The sequence below is a fragment of the Pyrus communis genome, chromosome 1 (assembly GCF_963583255.1).
Source record: "Pyrus communis chromosome 1, drPyrComm1.1, whole genome shotgun sequence".
NCBI classification, from domain to species: domain Eukaryota; kingdom Viridiplantae; phylum Streptophyta; class Magnoliopsida; order Rosales; family Rosaceae; genus Pyrus; species Pyrus communis.
Window position 1 is genome coordinate 4,426,101 of NC_084803.1, and position 7,375 is coordinate 4,433,475.

Below are 7,375 nucleotides of genomic sequence, written 5' to 3' on the forward strand. Positions count from 1 at the left end.
AAAAGATCTCAAACCATTCACGCATTCCTCTCTTTGGAAAAGAATATTGACATGTGTTGAGTTTTAAATTCATAATTTACACAATCCAATTCCGGAAGTCTTTTCACTTTGGTGATAAACATATGTACACAAGTTGATACTACAAGGTTATACTTTATACATATATTTGTGTCTTTGCATTTGTTCATCTCAAGCTTAAGCAATGTAGGACAAATCATTCCTTATTTAAACACATAATATGTCAATTTTGCTGCATGTTTGCAGAACTCCAGATTTTTAATCCATATTGATTATTTCCCACAGCAACCAATAATGTGGCTATTCAATTCAGTTAATATATATTTACTATACATTATCATAGAGCACAGCAGGCTGAGAAATTGATTTACATGAATTTACTTTACCTATTCAAATGGAAATCAAAGGCAACAGACTTACCCATGTAAGGGTTATGTCAGGCATCAATCACATATAGAAATAACATGTATGATTCTTACTTCCATAGATGAATCAATTACATGTACTACAAACCAATATCAAGTATTTCTATTTTTCCTTTCAGTTACTCACACACATACAATTTTTGAGCAATTGATAACTTGATAATAAGAAAATTAAGGGGTTTTGGATCAGATTAAACCAAAATAGTGATAGGTTGATTCCATCAAAATTTAGATGCCAATCAGATTAAATCACTCATAAATACATCAAAATATAGTGATACTCACAATTTGGTGCGCTTGGGTGTACGCAACCTCTACACCCATCAAGAAGAGCCTTTGTCTTTCCTTTTCTTGCAGTGAATACAAATTTGGCTGTCGAAGACATGAAAAACTTGAAACAACCATTAGTGATTGTTAAATGCATGTTTATACCATACATTTGGGCAAGAGATATAAATTGTCATTGACCTTCATTGTATAGCCATCATTCAAGAATCTTATCATGCATTTATTACAAGTCTTTGGACAAGAATATGGCCTGACCTACATGAACATACCAGTTACCTTTTAGAAATAACCCAAGGGTCCCCTCACTGTGCCTCCAAAGATCATCCATCCATGTAGAGTATGGATATGAAATTGCATTCAACTGAACTCATTCCAACAATTGTGTAGATGAAAAGCTAGTGTTGAGAGGAGACCTAGATAGAGAATTAGCATCTTGGTTGTCTTTTCCTTGTTTGAACTGGATTTCATAATCAAATCCCAATAGCTTAGTTACCCACTTCTGCTGGAAATATGTATGTGTTCTTCCCTGAAGGAAGTATTTCAAACTATGGTGGTCTGTCTGTATAATGAAATGATTCCCTATCAAATATGACTGCCATTTATGAATAGCATGGATAATGGCAAGCATATCTTTTTCATAGGCAGATAATGATTGATTTCTTGGACATAAAGCCTTGCTAGTAAAAGCAATTGGTCTCCCTTCCTGTTGAAGCACTACACCAATACATGTACCAGATGCATCACTTTCGATAATGAAAAGCTTGCTGAAATTTGGTAATGCAAGTACTTGAAGAGAGAGCATGGCTTGTTTCAAGGTGTGAAAGGCTTCAGTAGCATCTTGGGTCCAAGAGAAGTTGTCTTTCTTGGTTAGAGTAGTTAAATGCCCAATGATCTTACCAAAATTAGGAATAAACTTCCTATAGTAACCTGTTAAACCCAGGAACCCTCTCAAAGCTTTAACAGATGTTGGAATAGGCCACTTAGCAATGGCTTCCAATTTGTTCGGATCTGCAGCAACACTTTCCTTGGAAACAATATATCCCAAATATTCGACTTGAAATTTGCCAAATGCAAACTTTGATTGCTTGACATATAAGTTATCCATACTCAGTGTATCAAATATTGTTTTCAAATGAGACAGATGGAGAGACCAAGAAGGACTATACACCAAAATGTCATCAAAGAATACTAGGATGAACTTCCTGAGATATGATCTAAAAATCTCATTCATAAGGCACTGAAATGTGGCGGGGGCATTGGTTAAACCAAATGGCATTACCAAAAATTCATAGTGCCCATCAAGTTGTTTTCTCAATATCATTAGGGTTCATACGAATTTTATGATAACCAACTTGCAGGTCTAATTTAGAAAAGAAGTGTGCACCAAACAATTCATCCAATAGTTCATCTATAAGAGGGATTGGAAACCTGTCTTTCACAGTGATGTCATTGAGGCCTATATAATTCATATACATACACCATGTTCCTTATTTCTTTCGTACCAATATGACTGAAGCTGAATATGGGCTATTGCTGACCCTGATAAACCTAGCCTGCAACAATTCTTTCACACATTACTCTATCTCACTTTGCTGCACTGGACCATATCGATAGGGCCTACTATTAGGTGGTTTGCTACCCTCAATTAATCAGATCATGTGATCTTGATTTCTATATAGGTGCAAACTACTTGAAGTGGCAAAGATAATGTCATATTCCTTCAAAATTTTATGCAATTGTTGAAGTTGGTATGTGGACAAATTATCCGAATTAGCAATCACCATCTGTTGGGTTTTGACTTCTTCTGTTGTTATGTGACATAAAACTGCTCTTATCATGGACTCTTGCTACAACAGTTTAGTCATTTGCAGGGCTGAAATATTTTTTAGTTGCTCAGATGGTACCTCAGGACTAGCAATGCAATAAGTCACTGCCCCTTTTTTGGAACTTCATATACAGTTTTTCAAAGTCCTAGAGAATTGGACCCAAGGTTCTCAACCATTGTACTCCAAGCACAACATCACAACCTCCCAAATGAATGGCATACAAGTCTGTGATACAATTGGAGTTTGAATCTTAACAGAAATCTAAGCCAATGTACCATGAGTCTATACCTTACCCCCATCAGCTATCTTCACATTAAAAGTATACCCTGTGTTAAGATTACCCTTCATCCGTTTTACTAAGTCAAGATCTACAAAGTTATGAGAACTCCCTGAGTCAATAAGAATGGTAACATGACAGTTCTTGATAAACCCATTAACCTTCATAATTTTAATGGTTGGTGGTACAGGTATTCCATATAATGCACAAGCTGTGATTTCTAGCTCTTCATTATCCACATCTTCACTAAACAAGAATCCGAATCTTGACCATCAATTAAAAGCAATTGTTTCTTACGATAGGTATGCCCCTTAAAATACTTCTCCTTGCAATGAAAACATAAACCATTCTTCATATAGAAATCTACCTCTTCAAGAGTTAACTTTCTCACACTAGGAGCTTTAGGTTTATTCTCAGGCATAGCATTGGAATTCAACGTTTGTAAAGGTGTACGAAAAGTGGATTGAATTGTAGAATTCTTGGAGAAAGATTTCACCTTTAAGTATGATAATTTGGCATCCAACTGTTGCGCAATGGCTAAGGTTTCTAGTACATTTTTAGGCTTCAAGATCTTGACATCGTGTCTGAGTTCTGGTTTTAAACCCCCAATAAAGCAAGACTTGAGAAGCGCTTGACTGATTTCTCTCGTTCGATTAGCTAGGTGCCAAAATTCGATTACATAGTCATTTAAGGTTCCAGTTTGTCGTAGTTTCACCAAGCTCTCATCTGTGTCTTCCAATTCCGATGGCCCAAATTCTTGACATAAAATCTTCGAGAATTCTTCCCATGATAGATAATTCTCCAAACAGTGTGCCCATTGAAACCATTGCAAGGTTTCTTCTTCCATGTGGAATGATGCGAGTTTCACCTTCTTTGAGTCTTTAATGTTAAAGAACTCAAAATAATGCTCTGCTTTGTAAATCCAACCCATTGGATCATCACCTTCAACAAATCTTGGAAAATCCATCTTCAAAAATGGCTGCCGTGCTTGATGGTTGTAATTTTACCCAAAATCTTGGCGATTGCAGTTCGAATTCATCCGTTCACAAAACGGTTGGTCGCCGAGGGTTGCTTTAGACAAATCGCCCATTGAAACAACATTGCATCGTGCAAACAAGGACTGCAATTGATGAAGAATCGAATCTTGGGTTGACTTCAGTTTCTCCTGTAATGCCTTGAATTCTGCTTGCGATGCTTGGAATTTTTCATGCAACGCCTGAAATTCCTCGATGTCACATCCTGGCCCAAGCCCCCACCACATCTTGGACTCTACTCCACCGTAGCACGATATTGTCCGTTGTGGGCCCCAACCATGCCCTCACGGTTTTGTTTTTAGGAACTCACACGAGAAATTCCCAGTGGGTCACCCATCCTGGGAATGCTCTCACCCCCAACTTGCTTAACTTCGGAGTTCCTAAGGAACCCGAAGCCAGTGAACTCCCAAAAGGCCTCGTGTTAGGTAGAGATGGGAATATACATATAAGGCTTACATGATCCACTCCCCTGGGTGATGTGGGATGTTACAATCCACCCCTCTCAGAGGCCCGACGTCCTCGTCGGCACACTTCCGGCCAGGGATTGGCTCTGATACCAAATTGTCACATCCTGGCCCAGGCCCCCACCACATCCCCGAACTCAACTCCACCGTAGTACGATATTGTCCGTTTTGGGCCCCGACCATGCCCTCACGGTTTTGTTTCTAGGAACTCACACGAGAACTTCCTAGTGAGTCACCCATCATGGGAATGCTCTCGCCCCTAACTCGCTTAACTTCGGAGTTCCTAAAGAACCCGAAGCCAGTGAGCTCCCAAAATGCCTCGTGCTAGGTAGAGATGAGAATATACATATAAGGCTTACATGATCCACTCTCCTGGGCAATGTGGGATGTTACACTCGATCTTGGATTCCAAATTAGAAACCCTAGACTCCATGGTTCTTCGCGAGGCTTGCCGAGTCATACAACTGAAAGGATTGAGGGGATCGACAATTGGCTGATACCAATTGTTAAACCCTTCTCTACTTCTTCCTAATTGCATAGAGAGTAACAACAGAAATACAACAACTTCATTAACTGCTTTTCCATCTGTTACAATTTGCTATTTATCTCTTATCTTCTAACTACTAACGACCATATACACCTGTCAACATCTTATTAAGCCACATAGCAAAATCCTATCACTATTATACTGCGCATGTCGATTATATTAATTTCAGCTGAATTTTGTAGTTGATGACATTATTTTATGGCAAAAACATGTACAGCAAGTTCTAGAGGAGGAGAAATTTTTCCAAGTGCCGGGAACACCATGACACATGGTGTTCCCTCACACATTAGGATTTAGTTTTATTTATTTATTGAAATATAAAATTGAAGGATATCCAAGATGTCAAATCCTAATGTGTGAGGGAACACCATGTGTCATGGTATTCCCGGCACTTGGAAAAATTTCTCCCAGAGGAGCATGATTCTTCTGCTACAATACTACAGGTGTTTATAAAGATTTCTAAAGTAGCATTTATTGTGTGTACATTATTTTTATAGTATTGTCCGTACTTTATACGGATTGGAGAAACTTTTATGCATATTGAGGACATCAACTTGCGATATTAGTTTTATACGTGGTACAATATTAGTGGACAACAGATTTATTCTTTGTGCAAATATATATATTATAATTTAAATAAAATAATAACATCACGTTCACGTGATGTTCTGATCCACTGAAAAGTTAGTTGCTCGGTAATTATAAGAGCATATACTTTAAGTATACATGCCGACAAGGAAATAAACTATTCATTATTTAATATGTTGAACTGTGTATATATGCAGCTACCGACTGCAATCAGAAAGACATGCCATATGGTCTACCTTTGAGTACTACATCTCGGTTGAAGTAAAGTTAAGATATTTAAAATTTTTTTTTTATGAAAGATATGATTAATGTGGGATATTATACATCTTTTCATGTGAGAATCAATTAATGGATCACACATAGAAGATCTACACATTGACAACCACGTGGAGTCAATGAGAGTAACTCTACACGTGGGGTCAAGGGACCCTACCATCATCGCGTGTGGTCAAGGAGACCCACCCATCACGTGACAATACGAGCCCGCTCCCTGACTCTGATACCTGGTAGAATTATCAAAGAGTTAGTCATATGGCTCACTTCTAACAACACCGATATTGTTCTCAATTTGGTAATTACCACTTGCACAATCCATCAGATGTGAGATTTTATCGCAAGAAGCCTCAATATTAGTTGTAATGAACTTTTAGTCTTTTACCTTGTTTGCTATCATGCTATAATAGTAATGCATGCTTGACGTTTTAGATAAAAGACTAGTTTTAATTAAGAAACGATGTAAGTAGTGGATTGCGCCTTGATGATTAGGCTTTTTATCTTTAACCCATTATCTCATGTTTAAACTCTTTGTTTTCGTTTATTATAGATTAGTGTTAGCGTAGAATGTTGTTGTATTGAAAAAAAAAATGATGGTGTGCAATGTCTCAATGTATCTACAAGGTCGTGGACTCATGGGAGCAACCACACACTTCAACCTGTTAACATATATGTATGTGTTGAAAAGTCTGGTGGGTAATGAATGTCCACAGTATATTAGTAAAAGTCTTCAGCATGAGCAAAAGTTTTCAATACCCATGCAAAGTAAAAGTTGAATATGTAAATACATAGAAATTGTATTGTCAAAGGAAGTGTCGTAAGTTTCAATATGCAGTTAATGCATCAGTTTGAAGTTGCTCTATAAATAAAGCACTCCGTATGTTTTCAAGTTACAGAAAATATAAGAAGAAGATAACGAGAGAAAAATACTAGTAACATCATCTATTTCTCTGCCTTTTATTTGTTATCCTCTTGTGCTATAGTTTTAGTGTGGCATTTTACATCTACCTTGCACCTACCATTAAAAAGATTATTCCTCTAACTTTGACATTTTTATAACAGTATGTGAATACATATTTCTTTTTTCTTTCCTGATGAAAATTTGTATTGACAAGATAAACAAGTTTTGAAAACTCGACGTATCAAGAGTCAAACACGCCTGGGCCGCACAGAGACAATTTGATCAAACTACTATGACTTAATTAGCTACATGTTAGAAATAATCTCAATTAATCACGATAGTCAACCACTTAAACAACACCACGAATAACCGCCTCCATACGTAAAAGGACTCGTAATCAAAATGATGACTTCCAATTCACGCCATTTTATATTAGAATTGACTGTCTGATTTAAAAATCTTGTTGCGGTCTTTTTAAAACGTATGCTGATTTGGACTTTTAGCATCTCAAAGGAAGATAGAAGGTTGTTCTCTTTTTTGTTTTCAATGCTTGCCAAGTCCACACTCGCTAATATTACGATAGAAAAATTAATAAAAATGATTTGAAAATTTTGAGTTTTAATAATAAAGATAAAATAAATAGTAAAGTAAATAGTATCAGGTTTGACTTTTTAGTGTAAAAATGTGATTTTTCATTAAAATGAATAATATCGTAGACTTTTCGTTAAAACTCT